Source organism: Pinus tabuliformis, chromosome 5_1 (genome assembly GCF_031772625.1).
Source record: "Pinus tabuliformis cultivar Carrire ecotype Pingquan chromosome 5_1, CPIR1, whole genome shotgun sequence".
Lineage (NCBI taxonomy): Eukaryota > Viridiplantae > Streptophyta > Pinopsida > Pinales > Pinaceae > Pinus > Pinus tabuliformis.
This window is the reverse complement of record NC_142305.1, coordinates 466460562-466481862: the sequence shown is the minus strand read 5'-3', so window position 1 is coordinate 466481862 and position 21301 is coordinate 466460562. Positions and strand designations below refer to the sequence as shown.

General features: G+C 39.6%; 1 pseudogene; it reads left to right on the top strand.

Annotated features, from left to right (window-relative positions):
- LOC149165518 (potassium transporter 7-like) overlaps positions 1-19973 on the top strand; it is a 67787-nt pseudogene extending 47814 nt beyond the window's left edge.
- The last annotated feature ends 1328 nt before the right edge of the window (positions 19974-21301 follow it).

Here is a 21301-nt window from a genome sequence, read left to right as displayed (position 1 = left end):
AGGTGGAGCGCGCATCTTACGATCAAAAATCTGGCAGTTGTGGCATTTTCGGACTGCCATAATACAATCTTTAAATAAAGACGGCCAGAAGTAGCCAGCGCGCAATATCTTTTGGGCTGTGGCATACCCAGACATATGACCGCCACACGCTCCAGAGTGGCAGTCATTTAGAACCCTTTCAGCTTCTTCGTGAGTTAAGCAACGTCAAAAAACAGAGCCCGTCCCATAGCGATAAAGAGTATCTCCAATAATTCTGAATTGTTGGGACTGGAATGAAATTTTCCGATGTTTCGACCTTGAAATTTCTGGCCGAAAGGATTGGGTTTGGAGATAAACGATGATATCCCCATACCACAGATCTAAAGTGCTGATTAGAAACAAGGATTCGTCCACAATGGGCTCCTCCGCCACAGTTTCCGTGTCAACACGCGGGAAGTCACACATAAATTCCGCAAAAACTAAAGATTTCTTAGACTTAGATTTCTCAAATTCCAAGTCAAACTCTTGCAGGATAACGATCCATTTAGAGTACTTGCCCCCTAGAAATTGCTTGGTCAAAATGTAGATCATAGGGTTGCAATCTGAAATTACCGTAGTTTTACGTAGTAGAATGTAGTGACGAAAATGTTGGACAGCTTGGACAGCTGCCAATGCCAATTTCTCCACATGTGAGTATTTTAGCTCAGTTGGATTTAATGTTCGACTAAGGTAATATATCACATGCTCAGTTCCTGATTCATCTTCCTGAACTAAGACCATTCCAATGGTAGAATGAGAAGCAGCGAAATACAAGAAGTAATCCTGGTTGTAGTTGGGAGGATGCAACAACGGTGCATGGGTCAACGCGTGTTTGAGTGCATCAAAAGATTTCTGAGCTATCTCATCCCAATAGAATTGAGTGTTTTGTTTCAACAACCGGGTAAAACCCTTTGTAACCTCGGTGTAGTTAGGAATGAATCATCGTAAAAGGTTTGCTTTCCCCTGCAAACTTTGGAGTTGGCGAAGACTTGAAGGAGGAGGCAATTTGATGATAGCTTCGACCTTCGAGGGATCAACGCGAATGCCGGCTTTTGAAACTACAAATCCCAGCAATCAACCCATTTCTATACAGAAGACACATTTGTGTGGGTTCAACCGAATATGATAATGCCTACACCTCATAAAGATTGCTTGTAAATGGACGAGGTGATCAGCTCGATGTAATGAATGAGCAGGAAAATCATCGAGATACGGTTGCACAATGTGCTTGATGTCATGAAATGCATAAGACATCGCCCTTTGAAAAGTTGCTCCGGCATTCTTAAGCCCAAAAGGTAATTTGCAATGGACCCGTTTTTGGTTGATTGGTAGGTAGAATGTTGATTTGATTGTATCCGGAAAAACCATCCATAAAGGAGAATATTTCGTTGCCGGCACAAGCATCAATGATTTGATCGATATAGGGAGTTGGGTAATTGTCCTTTGGACAGGCTCGATTAATGTCCCTATAATCGATACATATTCTTATTGTTCCCTGCTTTTTGTTAACCGGAACAATATTCGATACCCAATCCGTTAACGGGATCGGATAAATGAAACCTGCTTTCAACAGTTTTTCAACTTCTGCTTTAATTGCAGCAGCTTTTCGTGGGTGAATCTGACGCGAACGTTGTCGGACGGGTTTAGCATCCGGGTAAGTCTTGATCTCATGAACAACAATAGCGGGATCAATTCTTGGCATTTCCTCATAGGACCAGGTAAACACGTCATGGAATTCTTGAAATAGGTCCTTATATAATTGAATTTCGTCATCTGTACACGAGGTACCTATATGAATGTTCTCAACAATTCCGGGTTTAACGGAAATGTCAATAGGAATAGTTCGAGAGATGTTTCCCAAATTTAACTTTGAATCGGGATGTTTCATTGGATTCTGAGGTTCCTTGACATATTCAGTTGTAAAAATTGATGAGAAATCATTTTCAAAACGATCATCGTCAGGTAAAAACGAAGATCTGTGATGGAGATCTTCCCATGGTAAATCATCTACACATAGGATTTCACGAATTTTCTCATCAGCGTGAACAAGTTCAGAAAACATAGTTAAATCGAGGTTGATGTGAAAAGTGATTCCTCACGGACCACATTCATTAAGTCATTTTCGGTTGAAAACGAGTCAGCAAACGACTGCACAGCTTCATAGGCAACTTCATATGGACTAAAAGGCATGGAATTACCAAATGAGTCTATCTCAGATTCAGAAGGGATGATCCAAGGATCATCATAAATAATAGTGTCTGATGTAATCATATGAATGGTTTCAAATGAAGATGATGCGTTGATTGGAGGAAAAGGAAAAAGCTCCTAGTAAACCGGCATCTTTAACTAATCCTACTCCAACATCCTTATATGGGATAGTCGTTTTACCAACATGCTGAATACTCTCCGAAGAGGCTGGGTCGAATGAAAAGTAAGCCAGCTGGTCTATTGTTACGATCTTCCCATTGTGTGGAAACTTTATTACTTGAAAGACCGATGAAACGACCACTGTCATAGCGTAAGACCAACTTTGTCCCAAGAGAAGGTTATAGTCTAGAGGGGCATCAACCACCTCCACATCTAGACTAACGGTTTTTCCTTCAACCCCTATAGGTAAATCCTGTAGAATGCCAAAAGGATGAAACCCACAGCCATCAAAGGCCTTTAGAATCGTCGGGGATTGATTTAGTGAAGGAGAACCAAGCGATCTCCAACACTGTATCGACATAATACACGTTGAGGCTCCCTCATCAATTACAGTTTGATGAATGGGCCTGTTTTTGACTATCACTCGAATCTAGAAAGCCATTTGATGAAGCAATTGCAGTGTACTATTTTCTAGATAAAAAATTATTAGGCTCGGGTCCTGAACATCAACAGCTCCTATAGCCGACAAAAGTAATTTACGTTGTGCTGGGCATTATTGTAGCACTTCTAAAGCCGACATTGCTGAGGGTGAAATAGCTAAATCCTCAATAATGTTATAATTCTGAGCCACTCTCGCATGTGGATTGAAAGCTGACTTTCGAAGTATACCCTTGGCAGGCGGTTTGATTACCAAGTCTGGATTAGGTTTCTCGATCTGTAGTGCATCAGAATCGGGAGCTGAGGTTGATGGATTAGAATGAGAAGATTCTGCTTCTTTACCATCAACAGGACTCTTACTACCATAATCTTGTGATCGAGTCGCAATCCTAACATGGGACATCATCAGAATGGGTTCTTCATTGGCACTCGAGGATGAACCTATCATCTTGCTGTCTTGAGCCGGAAAAGGATCCTTCAAAACAGCAGGAGTTTGGGAACCCTTGACAATCTTCGCAACCTCTGGACGATGAGGGCAGTCTCTTATAAAATGTTCATCGTCACAAATGAGACAAGGATAACGAGGTTTTCATTTTTCGTCATTGGATTCCGCCTTTTCAGGTATCTCCTTTGAACTTTTGTCCGTTTTGTTCTTCTTCTTTCCTTTCTTCTTCCCACCAGATTTTGATTTGGCTGTAGATGATTCTACAACGTGAATATTGGTGGAAATATCTGCAGAAGAATCTCCTGTTGGGGAATCAGGCAAGGTTATGGTAGGGGAAGAATTCTTGGAAGACTTCTTCTTACTTTTAGTGTTAATCGTGCCAATCATACCATCAGCGGCATGAGATCCCGAAGGAGCTGTAGCGATTTGATTTTGCTTGGGAAGATTGGGGATTTTTTCATGTAACATACTTGACTGAGTATAGACCAAGTCAAGGTACTGTGCTTGAGCAATGACTTGCTCCTCAGTAACAACTCTGGCTTTAGCAACATCTTCAGTGATCTTTGGCAACAAAGATTTTACAAACCACTCAGCCAAGATATAATTCGGAATAAATACTTTCACTAAACAATATCGACGTCTCCACTCATGAATATGATCTAAAATGTACGTGGATGTCGATTGTTTTAGCGAAGTTAACAATTTCGTGCCATTGTCATATCGGACTGGCAACTGAAAATGAGTTAAAAATGAGGTAGCTAACTGACTAAAATTATAAAAAGTGCGTTGCGGTAACTCAATGTACCACTTGGCCGCGAGACCAATTAGAGTGCGCTGGAAAAGTCTAAGACGGATTGAATCATCTGTGGTGGAGTTAGACGCACACCAGAGGTGGTATGTCATCACATGGTTTGACAGGTCCTCTCCTAATTTACCTTCGAACTTGGGAATGTCACTGGGCAACTTATTCGGCATTGGCGGCCAAAACGGAAGATAATTAATGGGATCATTCGTTAGGCGCGACAAGTCAGGCAAGTCCAAAGTTGCGATAAACGGTAACTACCGATTAGGATCCCTAAAACTCTGGTCATGAGACCAACCCCAGGAGGAGGATATCCAGGATAACTAGGAATAGGAATCACGTTCGGGATATTGTATCCTCCCAGAAAACCAGGATTAACCGGACCGTACTGGGGTTGTTGAGGTTGTTGATAAGTGTACCCAGGATACGGTTGATACTGATAAACTAGCTGCTGGACAGCAGGACCGAAATGGTAATGTCCCTGGTACGGTTGATAGGTGAATTGTGGTTGACTTGTGACAACCGTACTTAAACCAGGTTGTCCTACAGGCATCTGAACAAAAGTTTGAATCATAGATCCAGACGGTGGTAAAGATGTCTGAGGAGTAGATAAAGGAACAATAGAAACCGGAGCTGTCGATACTCCAGCAGTAGGTGGGGTAGATTGAACAGATGTAGCGGCAATTGTAGCAGTCGTTTGAGGTGGAGTACGAGGTGTACTGGGCCCAGACTGAGAAACTACCAAAGGTACAGAAGTTTGAATGTTAGACTGGACTAGTTGCTGGGGTGTACCAGAAACTAGGGGTTGTCCAATTTGAGATGACAACTGTACACTTGGCTGCAACACCTGTTGGGTTTGCGATGGATCCCACACTATATTCATTCCGGGGTACTGACCCATAACTGGTTGAGAATATTGAGGACCATAACCGGGTTGAGGGTAGGATTGATAATTGAAAGGTACATTTCCCGTTCCTTGAACAAATGTTTGACCTTGGGGTGGTTGGAAACCTTGGTTCGAGTACTGACCTTGGGGTTGATACCCTTGAGGCACATACTGATACTGGGGTTGACCTTGAGGTATAAATTGATATTGGGGTTGACCTTGGGGTACATATTGAGTCTGGGGTTGACCTTGAGGAACGTACTGTCCCGTAGGTATGTACTATCCTTGAGGTTGCCCCCCAGATGCAAATTGTGTACCTTGAGGTTGCCCCCCAGGCGTTAATTGAGGCTGCTCCCCAAGCGGTAACCGGCCACCTTGAGGTTGAGGATTGGGAATAGAACCTGACATCATAAGAATGTCTTCTACGCTCAATGGTTTATTACCATTGCTTCCAGTTAATAACCCTTTCTCAATGGGTTGAGGAGATGCTCCCAGAATAGTACCAGAAAGAGACTGATACCCAGAGGGAACAGATGGACCACCGTACAAAAATGATTTGGGCGATTGAGTAAACATGGATGACTGTCCTGACATATTTACGGGAGTATAAAAACCTCTAGGTGTTGAGTGATAAGGAGCACGAGGTGGTGAAAAGCTTAACCCCGAGTTTTCTAAATAATTAGTCAAAGAAATATACCAAGAACTACTCCTAGGTGGACTGTAAAAAATTGATTCACGCTCCCTTAGTTCAATGACAGGTTGATTTTCATGGATAGGGATGCCTACTTCTTCTTCTTCCGGAGCAAGTTCTTCAATATAAATAAGTCCAGAAGGAATATCTTGAGTGATTACTCTTTCTACCCTAGGTGAACTAGGACCACTAAAAGTTGGTGAAACAAACCCTGATGTGGGAGTAGCAACAAATTCACTTTGGGGCTCGGATATTTCAGGTTCTTCACCTATATCACTAGTAGATGAAAAGCTACCAGTGATTTCGGAGACAGACACTGACTGTGGATTATATTCCGCTACTGGCGTTTGAAAATCAGGATGTAGTATTAGAGAAGATTCTCTTTCTTTCGGTGACCCAACTCTACTGTCTCTAGGAGTTACGAGGACTTTTAAGCCTTCAAGTTGGCTCGGTACTTCCTCAGGAGGTTGCCCCGAAGTCTACGGGACTTCCTCAGTAACTCAGCCACGTTTATAATCTCAGGAGACTGGCCCCGAAGTCTATGGGACTGTCTTGTAATTCAACCACAGTTAAAGACTTTTAACTACTTCACACGCAAACAAAGTAAAATCTCAATAAAAGTCACCTAAGGTCTCTAAAGAACCAAACAAATTTGAATCACACGCCTAAAGAATCTAGGAGATCAAACACACACAAACAGTAACTTTCCGGACCGAAAAAACTAGTTGGTGATGAAATCCAATGTTGCAAAGTTCAGTACAGAAATGGCGGTTGGAACAGTTACCCCGGCAACCTGCTTAATGAATAGACTGGCACAAGTTCCTCCACTTAACCGTCTCGAGTGAAGTGAATCCCCCAGAAAATCCAAGTTAGTCTAGCCGACGTCTGCTCCAAGTACAGTGGGATCTTCCCACCACTGTCACCTCAGGAAGAGTCCTAAAGAATATGGCCACTAAGGTTACCAACTGAGACAAATACACCTGGGGGAACAGTCTACGATCCGATACGCACGCAAGGGCAGAGTAGCAAGATCAATCCCCTTGAAGGCTCCTTGACATAATCCAAGGTTTACCAACAAGTGACCCCAGGCTCCTCGACAATGGTTAATCCGAGGTTTACCGTTTTTAATACGTGAATATCTGGCATCGTTCCCAATGACGAAGGATTGATTCCCACACTAGTTCGGACACGATCTTGTGCTTCTCCTTTAAGAGGAGCTTTCCCAGAGCATAAATGCAACAATTGGATTTCTTCCCTACCACAAGATACATCTACTTGTTTGTTTTTACTGTCTTGGAGAGTTAATTACTCTCCTACTCCAAGACACTAGCCTAAGCTAAGTTGGTGTATCAGAGCCCTAGAAATAAAAATGTTACTAGGTGAATTTTACTTTAAGCGTTAATTTTAGTGGTTTTTGTTTAAGTCCAAAGGTGCAGAGATGAAATTAGTGGTATGAAGACTCAACTCAAAATCACTAAAAATGCACCTAAGATGATCTAAACAATCTTTTTCTCTTCGATGAATTTCTAAACTAAGAAAGAGTTTGAGAATGCAAATACTTTAGAAACACAAATCTTTCTCAATTAAACAAATTAAAAGAAGAGCTTTTCCTTTCCAAAGCACTCAAAAACGAGACAACTAATTATTTCACAAAAATTTCCCTTCTTCATTTCAAAGCACTCAATCACTACAAAAACAAACTTTTCCAAAAGAGATTTTTTTATATTTTGTAAATAAAAAACTCAAAACTAATGAAAATGACTAACTTTGAGAGCTACAAACTATAAAAACCTATTTGAAGTCAAAGCCTACTAAAAGTCTTTTTAAGGATGTTTTACTCAGCTAGATGCAAGCTAAGGACTAATTTATGCAGAATCACAAATCAGTCAAGAACAACCAATTTCGTTTTCTTTTTGAAAATGAAAATCCAAACTCTCAAACACAAGCTTTTCGAAGTTTTGTAAAGAGAAAACTCAAAGCGGATTCCTCAAACAAGGGGAGATTTCATACATGGTCAGACTCATAAGAAGGCTGGTAGACACTAAGGTGATCTGAAGTCCCTACAGCTTCTAAGCTCAGAGCCACTACACAACCAAAATGAAAAACAAACCCAACAAGCAAAACTCCTAGGAATTTCACCTAAAACCCTAACGCTAGTGAAATTAAACCAAGGAAAGTTTTTGACAGGGTACATGCAGGTCTGGGCAATGGATAAAACCTATAAACAAATTCTAAACTGATAAAAAGGAGAAAAATTTAAAATTTCTCAAAATTTTGACAGGGTACGCAGGCAGCCTATTTACACAGGTGCATTCACGCTCTGTGCACAAAGAAAAAGCGCGTACAGATACGCACTGTGATTAACTCAGAGGGTGTGTACTTCTCCCAAAACTATGAAAAATAAAAACTAACTCAAAATTAACTTAATCACCCAATCCCACAATCATCAAGCCAAAAACAGAAACAAAAAATACAGTTTCTCAGGTCAAAGTATAAACAAGGAAAACAGTCAAGTCCCCAGTGGAGTCGCCATTTTGTCACACAGAATAAGTCGATCTTGCGGACAAGATAGACCTTCCTAGAATCTAAAGAAGACCTAATTACAAGCAAACCAACCAAACACTATCTTTCTCTAAATATGCTTTAATAAACAATAGCAAACAAGTGTTTTAGGGCCTACCTTAGGTCCAACGCTAGCTTGTGGATGCCTTCGCTCCTTTGATCCAAATGAGCTCCTCTTCGTGAATCTGCAAACACAAACAAGGAAAACGAATTAAATAGCACCTGAAAAGCCAATTTCATAAAACATATTTAACATGAAAGTCAAGGAGTCCATGAAACAAATAACGTAAGATACTTGTTGAGAAAAATGAGTTTGATTTTATTAATTCAAAAGAAGAAGAACCTTACAACATTTTCCTTGACGCTGTACAAGCTCCTCCCAGGGTCCAGCAAGAAGTCTCCTCTACTTTGACAAGTTTCACTCACTCCCCAATGAAACCAAAAAGGTATGTGATCTCTCCTCTTTAGGCTTAACTAGGAAGTCTTGATTTCACCAGCATTTACCCTCAAAAATGTTCAGCTTCTACCCTCTCTAGCAACTAGCCCAATGCCTGTATTTATAGTGCAATGGAGGGAGGTTACTAGGTCCTCCTTCAAAGGGATAAAGCCCTCCTTCAAAGGGATAGCTCATCTCATCAAGGGATTAGCTCCTTCTCTTTTGGGATGCATGAACCACCTCAGAGCGAACAATCCACGTCAAAATTCCTTCTAGAAACCTCTAGAATTAACCCAAAGTGAGTTTTTTAAGATAAAACTTGTGCCTTTGGACTTTAACAGGGGTCCGCACCTACACCGTTAGGGACAGAGCGGGCAGGTCCGCAGCTTTTGTACACAGAAGGTGCGGGACCGCAGGTGACCATGAGAGATAGTGCGGAACCAGAGTTACATTGATTTTTAATGTCTTTCTCTCATTTCCAAAGCTTGATTTGAAGAGCTTAGGTCTGAGACTTGCTTAGGAGGACAGTACAAGTGATGATAGACCCATACTGACTGAAAATAATCATGATGACGATATTTTTGTGTAACAGATTACCCATACTGACTGCAAATAATTATGATGACGATATTTTTGTGTAACAACTAGATACAACAACAAATGAACCAAGAGTTGCAGATGCAGATTCTAAGAACTTGGGAATGTTTGTAGCCACAATGGAAGTTTGAAGATTCAAGATATAATCATCAATTGATATTTTATCCTTTTTAGTTTCAAGATCTTTGACAAACTCTGGATTTAGAATAGTAGAACCAACTTCACTTTCAGATTTAATTTCAAGCAACGATAGATCAAAATGTTCATCAAACTCAAGATCTTCAAGGTATTCAAAAACAAATGGACATGAATAAGATCTGAAATGGGAATCAGAAAACTTTCTTGTTGGAGAATTCTTGGGATGAGATTGGGGTTTTCATACACGAGAGGAGGATTAGGATTAGGATTGGCCCTGGGGTATCATTTGGAAGCCATTATGTTCAATTATTCCCAAAAATAAAATGGACATTATCAATTTGTCAGCCTATCAAATTCTAAACTCGTCATCCAAAGTCTAGATTTGCTTTAAGATACCGAGGTAATAGTTTTTAGTTCAGATGTTTAGTTCATAAACTAAACCGGAGATTCCCTAAAGTAGCATTCATCTACTTATGCACTTGCAAAGCAAGAGCAGTTCAAAGGCTACCTGACTAAATTCGGGCGCCATCTGTAGTCTACAAAGCAAACAATAGTAAATAAACATTTCTTCCCTAGTATGGTGGCCAATATGTTATTACCTAAATCTACCTCAGGCTGAGAAAGGCAGGTCTAGGGTAATATCAAACCACACTTAACTTGGTAGCTAGCCCTACTAGGTCGAGAGAGGGCTCTCTCCTTGTCAATATCAAGAAAATATAGCAAATGAGGCTTGAGATGACTAATGTAAAGACTAATTTTAGGCTAAGTATATGCTCAAAGTAGTTTGATTGAGTTTTATGTTGGTTTGTTGGATCAAATGTGAAAGACAGTTTTGGGTCTGGGGAATGGACTCAGTGTTGCAGAGGTTTTTATGGGGTGAGATAGGAAAATGATTTAATACTTTGAATTAAGTGAAATGGAGAGTCTTAATACTGGTGAGGAGTTGGAGAGGGCATGAAAGTGTCATGAGTCCTCTTCAAACAGTAGAAAACATGTAAAGCTAAACAAACCCTAAGGTAGAGCACTGTAATGTCGATGATTTCCACCTTTATACTTGATTCATTTAGTTAAGCTAAAAAGATAGAGATGATGGCATAGATAAACACATGATAACTTGAATCACAAAAGGAATAATAATACTAAATCACCTTGCCATAAGAATCCCACAAAATGCTTCAAACCCTGGTCTATTTCCCTGCCAAACTGCAGAGATGAATGTACAATAATGCTCAAACATTCACAAGAGTCCAACCTTGACAAATGACTAAGAAAGTACAAGATATAGGCAAAAAACCACCCACGCTATCCTTTAGGGGTCGAATTCATGAGTTTAGGAGCTGTTTCTATAAGATCTAAACTAGAAACTGAAAAATAGGCAGTGGAACAGCTTGCCTCTAAAACTATGGAAACTTATTCATTCAGTTCAAAACCACCTATACATGATGTATCTACCTCCTTGAGTCAATTTTCATCATTTTTACATCAGAGTATATCAATTTACATCAATTTACATCATGATTTTGACCATGAGAGAGAAAGAGTAAAACTGAAAAAAAACTAGGCTAAAATTTGAGTTTTGAGCAAAATTGAGCAAATTGTGCTTGATGCGCAGCGCATTTTCCCAGCTGAATTTGGAGGCAGTCCCCTTCACCAAATTTTCTCCAAGTTTTCTTGTTGGAAGGGTCCGTATGTCAACTTTCTAGGACAAGTATAATTTTTGAATTAGGTGTCCATTTGCCCCTCCAAAAATCAGTTCTCGCAACACTTCATCCCGTGGGTCCAAAAAGTGGTAGAAAGGGAAATTTTGAGGTGTTTTTTGGCGTTTTGGTGACCCAAAACACCTCCAAAATTCATGAAATTTTCTGGGTTTTCATATTTTTTCATTACAAATTCAAAAATATAAGCCATTCTTCAAAATTCCTTACCATCTCAATGCGCAACACCACATCAAAGGAAAATCCCTGTGTATTGCAATTAAAAATTTAAAAATGACAAAAAGTTCTCCAAACTTCTTCAAAATTGGCATGAGGCAAGCTGATCAACTACTTTGCTAAGCCAAGGAAGCTTTAGCCAAGATTCTAAGTTTGTCTTGCTCCTTTTTGGCCTTTAAGGCTCTCCCTAGCTTGGCTTTTAGTCTTCTTATTCTTGCCTTACAAATTTCGTTTCAGGCCAGATAGTGATAGGCCATGTGTCGCAACATTTTCTTCTCCTTATTAGCCTTTTCAAGGAGCTTCTCAAGGTGGAAATTAACTCTTTCCAACCATGATTCTTGGTAAGCTTCTATTTATTGCTCTAGTGAAGTCAGCTTGACCTTCCTCCCTTTTGCCATCTGTTGGTTTTCCCTGATAGTTTGCAGCTCCATGACCATCTGTTTATCCTCCAATTATTTGTTTTGTTACTCAAGTTATTTAATAATCCACTTACCCTCTCAAGGTTGGTGGATAAGGTATTGATATTAGCTTCTTGTTCTCTAATGACCTCATTAAGCCTTGAGTTTTAGGAGATCAAATCAGTGCCCTCCTCCTGAATCAAAATAAAGTCTCTTTCTTGACCTTCAGAAGGCCCTTCATCATGCAACGGTTTCTTTCCTCTATCTTGTACCTACTCTGCTAAAGAAGAAGGAAAATCCCCTTTCACCACTGGTGAGGATAACATTTGGTTGTTGTCCGGTGAAGAGAACGAGACCCCTTCCACTCCTGGTGTAGATAATACTAGTTTTGTAGCTGTAAAAAGTCTTCTTGTCCCCTTTTCATAAGTGATAAAAATAGGAATGCGAGCCTCTTTAGTTTTGCGTTCATGTTCTCTTTGTTGCCCAGAAGGTCCAGCTTCCTCTTGAGGTTCTGTAAATATTTGAGGTCCCTTAAAAATCTCATGGGCAATGAAGGTTTCCGATGGCACTCCCAACTGAGTCAACTGGTGCAAAACAACAATTTTGATGACAGAAAAGTGATATATGTTATTGAGCTGTTGTGGGTAGGGTTTCCTCTTTGCAATTACAGTCATCCTCTCTATGTTTTTGCAAATGAAGTATGGTATGCTCATCATTCTAACCCTAGTACAATGCATAAGCAACCTGATATGATAAGCATAGGTTCTGGACAACCTTCCCTAACATGTGAAGTATTTAATGATGAGTTTCATTAATGGCACATACCAGTCCTCCAAAAACTTGAAAGGAAACACCTTGCCCAATTGGCTATGATATCTAGCTTTAATGTAGGCTTCATAGTTCTGTTTGCTGATATTTTGTCTCTTATTCCATCTTTCCCCCACATTTGGCATCTTAGTTGCTTCTGCAATAATGGCTGATGAAAGAGTGAATTTGATGCCAGCAAGCTGTACCATATTGTCCTCCATGTTGATGGCAAATTGCCTGGCCAATTCATGATCATACCTGACCCTCTCTACCATCTCACAAAACTCAAAGCAAGATTGGTATCTGAAACAAGTGGTGGCAAGAGAACAAGCAAGAAGTTTAGCAATACTAATAGGCTCCTCTCTTATGATCTTCCCATCCTTGTGAGGTATCCTAGGCTGCGAATTTCTGTCTCCTGAACTGTCACTTTGTGTTTCTTGCTCATAGCTTGAGTCACTATTTCTTACCATTGTGCTTGTTTTAGGGGGAATGATGAAATGAAGGTATGATGACAAATGGTGATGAAAAAGTACAATAGTGATGAGTATGAAGAGATTTTACTCTTGGGAGATGAAATTGGGGAATGAAAGGAATGATCTTGGGAGATTAGGGTTTAGTGAGTGATTTAGGGTTTGGTGAGGGAAATTCTTGCTTTAGGGGAGTGGGTGTTATAGACATATTTGGGCATTGTGACCCCAATCAAATATGTCCATAAACCAAGGGCTTCTAAACACCTAAAAGTGTTGTTTCATACCCTAAAGAAACAAGGTCAGCTGATTACATCATCTCCCAGAAGTTCTCCATGAAAATCTACTCAGAACTGGTCGAAACAGGACCGTATAGACTACTCCATGCATAGGGTGCAATGCATCTCACCTATTACACACAGGGGGTGCGATGCATACTAGAAAGCCCTTCTATAGGGTACAATGAGTGAGAGCAAACAAATGGCAAAAGCAGTTTGCTAGGTGGAAACCCAGAGAATCTTCTAGAAACTGTTCATATGACACTTGCCTCCCTAAATTCGCCCAGGGATGAGTAAGAGATCTGAAATCTCTAAGTGGAACCAAGAACTATCAGTGAAATGATACTAATCAAAATCCCAGAAGCTGACTCACTCTCCCGTAAACATCTATATATGGATCCCTCATCCAAGAGATCCAAAGGCTAGAATTGCAAGGAAGTGTTGTTGGTTTCTCTCTGAAGACATTGTTCGGTGATCTTCATTTGTATGAGGTGAAGAGGGTTTTCATGTTGAGAGGATGATGTTGGATTAGACAGCCTGGTTGTAATCCACTCTTCTACTACTTCTATCAATAAATCTATTTGAGTTTTCCTCCATATGCTTGTATATTTTTGAATCTTGTTTGTGTATGCATTTATATGGTTAATGTACATATAATCCTACATTATTTTGGTTGTATATCTCTATGCTTTGATGGTATTTTTCTACCTTGACTCTACAGGTGTTCTTTGAAGCGGGACAAGCGAGAAAGGAGTGGTGAAAGCTCTATCAAAGGAGAGAGAAAACAAGCAAGGAGACTAGCAAAAGACTGAGGTTGGTGCTTTCTGCTTCTCTCTCATCTATCTCTCATAAAGGAAAACACAAGTAACTTTAATCTATTTGTTTCTAAGATAGTTACCTGTCTTAGTGGGACTAGCAACACTGAATGGAAACTAGTTTTCCCAATAACAAAATGGTGACTCCACTAGGGATGTTATAGTTTGTTTGTTTTGTTACTGTTGTTTTCTTTATAAACCACAGACAGAGCCTGAAGTTAGGCCAGCTAGCCTTCGAACTGCTTTTGCTATGCAACTGCAAAGTAGATCAACGCTTCTTCAGTAAATCTCTGGGTTAGTTTATGAACTGAAAATCTAGCTTTCAAACATCCTAAGTGCCCTGGTGGTAGCTGAAATAACCTCATTATATCAGCCCCTATACTTTGTGTTTACTGACTATCATTAGCTAAGCTTAAACCCCTAAACTCAGCTGCAAACTGTGAGTGAAAACCATGCACAATCTTGTCCCTAGTCCATCGCACTATCTCTTCTTGGCAACCTAGATGCATCGCACCTCCCATGTGTTTCAAGTGAGATGCATCCCTGTTTCCCTGTGTTACAGGCGCAATGATTGAATGAGACTGTTTCTGCCTCCAAATTTTGGTTTTTTCTTCATTGTCTTCAACTTTATTCAGAAGTTTTGCTATCTGTGATTAGTATATCTCTATTGAAACCATCTTCGTTTGCATTATTCAACCTCCATCAGAAGGCATTGTGAATGTTTCTTAATGTATTTTTCATCATTTACAGTTCTCCTTTGTAAATAGTTGCTTAATCAAACTATCGTCTTTTGATTTGAAAGTGTCGCAAGAGTCGTTTCCAGTCAAGAAAAAGAGTGTTGCAAAGAATTCCTCTTTTATATAGTCGATTACACTTTTGTAATTGTATTTTATTTGAATAATTAGTATTTCAAGTGTCGAAGGTAGTTTAAAATTCAAAATTGCAAAGTGTTGTCTTGACCTTAGTTTCGTTTTTTGAAAAGAAAATTGTTAATATTATCGCTTTGAAAAAAGATAATTCAAATCTATACTTTGTTTTCTTTTTGTCATTCTCACATTAAGGAAACTGAAAAACAATACATGCATGTGAATTTTAATTAAGACTACATGCTGAAGTTGATTTAGGAAAAGTGCTTCTAGTGTGTGCTCTTTGCTCTATGTTGAAAGAATTTCATTTCTCTTTCCTTAGTAGCTAGGATTTTCATTGCAAAAAGAAAATAAACAACTATTTATCATCTTAGATTGCATATTTGGCAATTTTTTATTTACATCACAAGGTGAACCTTAAAAGAAAACTTCTTAAGAAAGATCAACTATAAAATAAACTTCAATGAACATAAAAACGCTTTGCAACCTAAAGCACAACATTTAGAAGTCTAGGCTAGAGACGTATTTTGGCATCGTAAAGCCTGGTAACTATAACTTTCATCGTAGGTTGGGTGATTCCTCCTCTTTGAGACGACAAGTTCTAGTACAGACTTGTGCTCCAATGTACCATCGAGTATATATTGGGAGACCATAATAGGCTACATACTTTATCCTTAGGAAGCCATGCCTGTCGCCCTATCGGTTAGAGTCGGTCTTTGTAGCCCTCCATCAGAGATAAAAACTCTTTTTGCATTTCATTTTCAGGTGTCCCATTCTACTCGATCACCTGCATTCCATTTAGGAGCATGCCATAATCTGATAGAAGGACTTTGTCATTTATTCCCCTCATGTCTTGTACCTGCTGGCTTAGGTCTTTTCATCAATGTTTATTAAAATCCATGACAGTCAATGTTTGATCTTTTAATGTGTAAAGAGTCATGCCAATCATAGGTCTAGGGTTTCATAAGTTGTGTCTTCAAAGTGCCCAATCATGCCAGCAGGCCAGAGGGAGGATCAATAAGTTTTCATTTCAAGATTGCCATCGTCAATAATGCTCAAATTTGATTCCTCTTCAAAACTCTTTTTTGAAGAGGAAATCGTCAAATAAATGGTTTTTAATAGTGTTTTTTTAAGTTTTCCGCCATGAAGAATTTCAAATGCAGGCCTTGGTCACCTTATTATCTTCAGCAGCTTCAGCGACCCTGCAACAGATAGACGAGATTCATCATTCAGTCCAAAAAGTCAAAGACATGTAAAACATAGTCATTTCAAAATGAGAAAGTACCAAAAGTCCGGCAGCATTGTCAGGACAGTTTCTGTTGAAGTGCCTACTGACTATGTTGTGGAAATTAAGGACACAAAATTCTTGTTGCACAAGTTTCCACTGCCTTCAAAGTCTGGTTGACTGCAGAAACTAGCTGCTGAAACTCATGAATCCATGAATGACAATGTGTCCCTTAATGATATTCCAGGAGGTGCAGAGGCATTTGAGTTTTGTGCTAAGTTTGGATGTGGGATCATAGTCACTGTAAGTGTCCAGAACATCGTGTCTACACGTTGTGCTGCAAACTATCTTGAAACGATTGACGGAATAGAGAAAATAAACTTAACATTGAAATTGGATACCTTTCTCAATTCAAGCCTCCTTAATGGCTGGAAAGGTTCTATCATTACATTGCATACTACAAAATCATTCTTTCTCTGGTCTGAAAATCTGAAGATTAATGGTCGATGCATTGATGCTGTAGCTTGGAAAGCATTGACAAATCCAGTAAATGTAGGCTGGTCATTCAATTATACAAGAACTTATATGATGCACGATAAAAAATCTTTCAAAAGCATATTGAACTCTACATTGAATGAAATTCATAGCTAGCATTATCACCTTGTACCTAAACATTGGTGGGTTGAAGACATCATTGAAGTCATGACACATTGTGGAGGAAACAAAAGTCAATGTGAAAATCGAAATTGTTGGTGAAATTGCAGGTGTGACACATAGAAGGGAGGTCACGGCGCATCCACAGCGCGTGCGCATAGAGCCGTATACAGCAGTGCAAATTTGGTCTTGCGTGGCGCATCCAGCCTGCGCGGCGCATTGGGCTGGGGCACGGCACACATCGTCGACACACTAGAAAAAGTCATCATCAGTGTTCCAAAATTAAATAGTTCATCACAGATCGTGGGCACAAGAAGCAGACGGAGGAGGACATTATTGTTTGCAAATATGTACATGATGATCCAGAGAGTTTGTGTGGAGAAAGATGCCTAAATTTATTGACAAATACAGAGCGCACACCTGAGTATTGCCTTTGTGGAGATCACCGCAAAAACTAGCGATTTAAGTGATATGTGAAGACAAAATTATTCCAGACAGATGGACATGGAATTTTTATTATTATGATTAATGAACAGCTGGACATGAAGACTTCTAAAGAAATGATCTTTGGAAAACCCACACCGTTAGTTAGTACCTTCAGGTTGAGCTATTTGAAATTTAATGAGTCACGCCGAGGGACAATTTGAAATTGAATGGTTTCCATCAATTTCAACATGATAAGGCACTACTAGAAGTTGAAAGCATTGGAGCAAAAGTTGCTTGCTCATCCCTGTCATAAGTCTGAACAGGATGAACACCAGTTGAGGTCTTTTCAAAGAAAAGAAGAATTAAATAGCGCAGCTCAGCAACTTCAACTGAAAATGCGTGACTCTCAGCTTCACAAATTTAGGGAAGAGTTAAAAAATCACTCAAGATTGCTTAAGTGACTTGGACACATTGATTCTAATGGTGTGGTGCAAGTGAAAGGTCAGGCTACATGTCTCATTGACACAGGGGATGAACTTCCGGTGACAGAGTTGATGTTCAATGGCACATTCAATGAGCTGGATCATCATCAAACAGCAGCACTTGCAAGCTGTTTCATTCCATATGATAAATCATCTGAACAAATACATTTGACTAATGAGCTTGTGAAGCCATTATGTCAACTTCAGGATAGTGCATGTTGGATTGCACAAGTGCAGCGTGAGTGCAGTTTAGAGGTTGATATAGAGTAGTATGTTGATTCAACAACCCGTCCATTGGTCCAAGGGTGCCCCATTTTCAGAGGTTATCAATCGAGCCAGATATATTTGTTCTAGGTTTCTCAGGTGATGTACTACAAATCAACTTTGCTATTGGAATACGAAAGCTTTGGGATGGCTTATGGTGATTTGGGAAAATCCCCACTATATGTCTATAAAAGTACTTTTGATGGAAAGTTACGTAGCTATATGAGTGAAGATATAGTCTTTGGGGTCTTTTCATTAATCTTTTGGATGTTGACCTTAATCCCTGTTGTTAAGTATGTTGTCATAGTTTTGAGTGCAAGCAACAATGGTGAAAGGGGAACATTTGCATTGTATTCACTTCTTTGTAGACATGTGAAGTTGAGTTTGATTCCAAATCAACAAGCAGCTAATAAGGAAGATTCTACATATTATAATACACGGCAGACAACTCAGAATATAGGAACCTCTCCTTTGAAGAGATTTCTGGAAAAGCATAGAAGACTGTGCACAAGTTTACTAGTTGTGGTTTTATTAGGCACTTCCATGGTAATAAGTGATGGTGTTCTCACGCCTGCAATATCTGTTCTCTCATCAGTATCTAGACTTCAAGTACACACTTCAAAGCTTCCTGACAATGTGGTGGTGGTTCTTGCCTGCATTATATTGATTTACCTTTTTGCTCTACAACATTTTGGCACTCATAGGGTGGCCTTTACATTTGCACCTATTGTGATTGCTTGGCTATTCTGCATTTGCGTAGTTGGCATATACAATGTTGTTTATTGGAATCCTAGTATATTACATGCCCTCTCTCCTTATTATGCATACAAGTTTTTTTGGAATAATGGTAAAGATAAATCGATTTCTCTCGGAGGGATACTCATATGTATTACAGGTACAAAGGCGATGTTTGCAGATCTTGGACACTTCACTCCTTTCTCCATCTGGACTGCCTTTGCAGGAGTTGTCTAACCATGTTTGATACTCTCTTACATGGGACAAGCCGCCTTTCTTTCGAAAAAATTTCGTTTTGTTGACAGAACGTTCTACGATTCAATACCTGAGCGTGTTTTTTGGCCTGTGTTTGTAGTGGCCACCCTTGCTGCTATTGTTGGAAGCCAGGCTATTATTTCAGTGACCTTTTCAATCGTCAAGAAATGCCATGCTTTGGGTTGTTTTCCACGTATCAAGATAGTCCACACTTCGAGGCATATCTGTGGTCGAATTTACATACTAGAAATAAATTGGATTCTCTTGGTTCTATACCTTGCCGTCACTGTAGGATTCATGGATACCACCTTAATTGGGAATGCTTATGGAATTGCTGCTATCACTGTTATGCTTGTGACAACATGCCTTATGTCACTTGTTATAATCATTGTATGGCGAAAGAATTTTGTATGGGCTATTGCTTTTCTTCTCTTCTTTGGATGGATTGAAGGATCCTACCTCTCAGCCTCTGTTATGAAGGTGCCACAGGGAGGCTGGGCTCCTCTTGCTTTGGCAGCAATATTTATGGTTGTCATGTATGTATGGCATTGTGTTACATGGAGAAAATACATGTTTGACTTACAAAACAAGGTTTCTATGAAATGGATTCTCACACTTGGACCAAGCCTTGGAATTGTGTGGATTCTTGGTATTGGATTAATCTATACCAAATTGGTCATAGGGGTTCTAGCTATATTCTCACATATTGTCACAAATCTTCCTGCATTTCATCGACTACTTGTGTTTGTGTGCATCAAATCAGTTCCTGTTCCATTTTCCCTACTCAAGAACGGTATCTTATTGGTCGCATTGGCCCAAAAGTATACCATATGTATAGATGTATTGTGAGGTATGGGTATAAAGATATCCCGAAAGATGATAAATGATTTTGAGAATCGACTTATTCTCAGTATTGTTGAATTTATACATATGGAAGCTGAAGAATCACAGTCTACAACTATGAAAATACTTTTCTCAGGATGGCCGTGACTTGACAAACCAATCAGCACAGCTGCAGTTACAAAGAAATCAAGTGTTCCATGCTCCCCGTGTTAACACGATGCTTTTGTGTGCCAGAGCCTAAAGGTTTCAAACTGACAATTTTTATTCAAACGGAAAAAAGGAAATGAACGGTCGAAGATCGAAACACCTAAATCTAAAACGAAGAACATCGACTGTATGTAGTGAAATAAGCTACGTGGTCTACTTTTGTTTTCAGTTGCGAATTAAAGGGAGTTACAACTACAGTTTTCGCCTTCCCAGTGGTCATCAATAGAATAGAGTAAAAAATGTAACGCTGCTCCTTTAGCGATGGTTGGCTTTTCATCTTCAGTTAGTAATCATTAAACAATCCCCTATTTTGGGTTGATCCATTTCCTGAGGGTAGAGTTATTTATTGTATCAAAAATAATTTTGTAAGGGTTGGAGTTTCTGGGATACAGCGTGGAGAAAAAACTCAGTGTTTCATTGTACATCTTGGCTAGGAATTTAATAAATGATGCAGCTTTGATTCATGAGATTCATGTGGTATGAAGTTTAGCAGATGTTTCCTCTTTCAGTTTCATATGTGCCTTGTTATGTTTTACATTTCCTTCAAAATCATTTCCAGTTGAATGATCTTAAGTAGGAAAGGTAGAATCCATCTTTATGCTCTGCCTTGTAAAGCATTCATACTTTGTGTGTTTTCCTCTGTCTGAGAAGGATTCATGTATATGCCCTTTTCAGATTTCTTAAATGTCTTTCCACTACATATTATTTCAGTTTAACTGCTAAACCTCCTGCCTATCTTGCCCTATGAAATACTCCGCGTCTTTGATTTAATTTCCCATCTCAGGCTGCCCTTTGTCCCCATATAGCCCAGAAAGTTCATTCATTCAATAAATTTCCTTTTTCATATCCATTTACTAGCCTAAAATCAGCATTCGTTTTGAGTCATCTCAGATCCTATTGTCTATTTTAACTAAGTGTGACCTGGAGAGAGCCCTCTCCTGTTCTGGTAGGGCTAGCTACCAGACTGAGCGTGGTTTGTGGTTACCCTGAATTTTGCCTTCCTTCAGCCTAAGGCAGATTTAGGCTCTAACATAGTGGCGACTCCAATGGGGAGGAAATTGGTTTGCTTGTAGATTGTCTTGCCCCAGTACATATCTCAAGTTCAGAGCTGATTGTTGATGGTGGACAACGATCAGACATAAGCAGGCTTACATCATTCACCTGGCGCCACCATTCACTAAAGAATCCAGTAATCGGTGCTTCATGGTGACTCCACTACAGAGAGATCAGTAACTTTGACATTTTCAAGATGGAATGGGGTTCAAGAA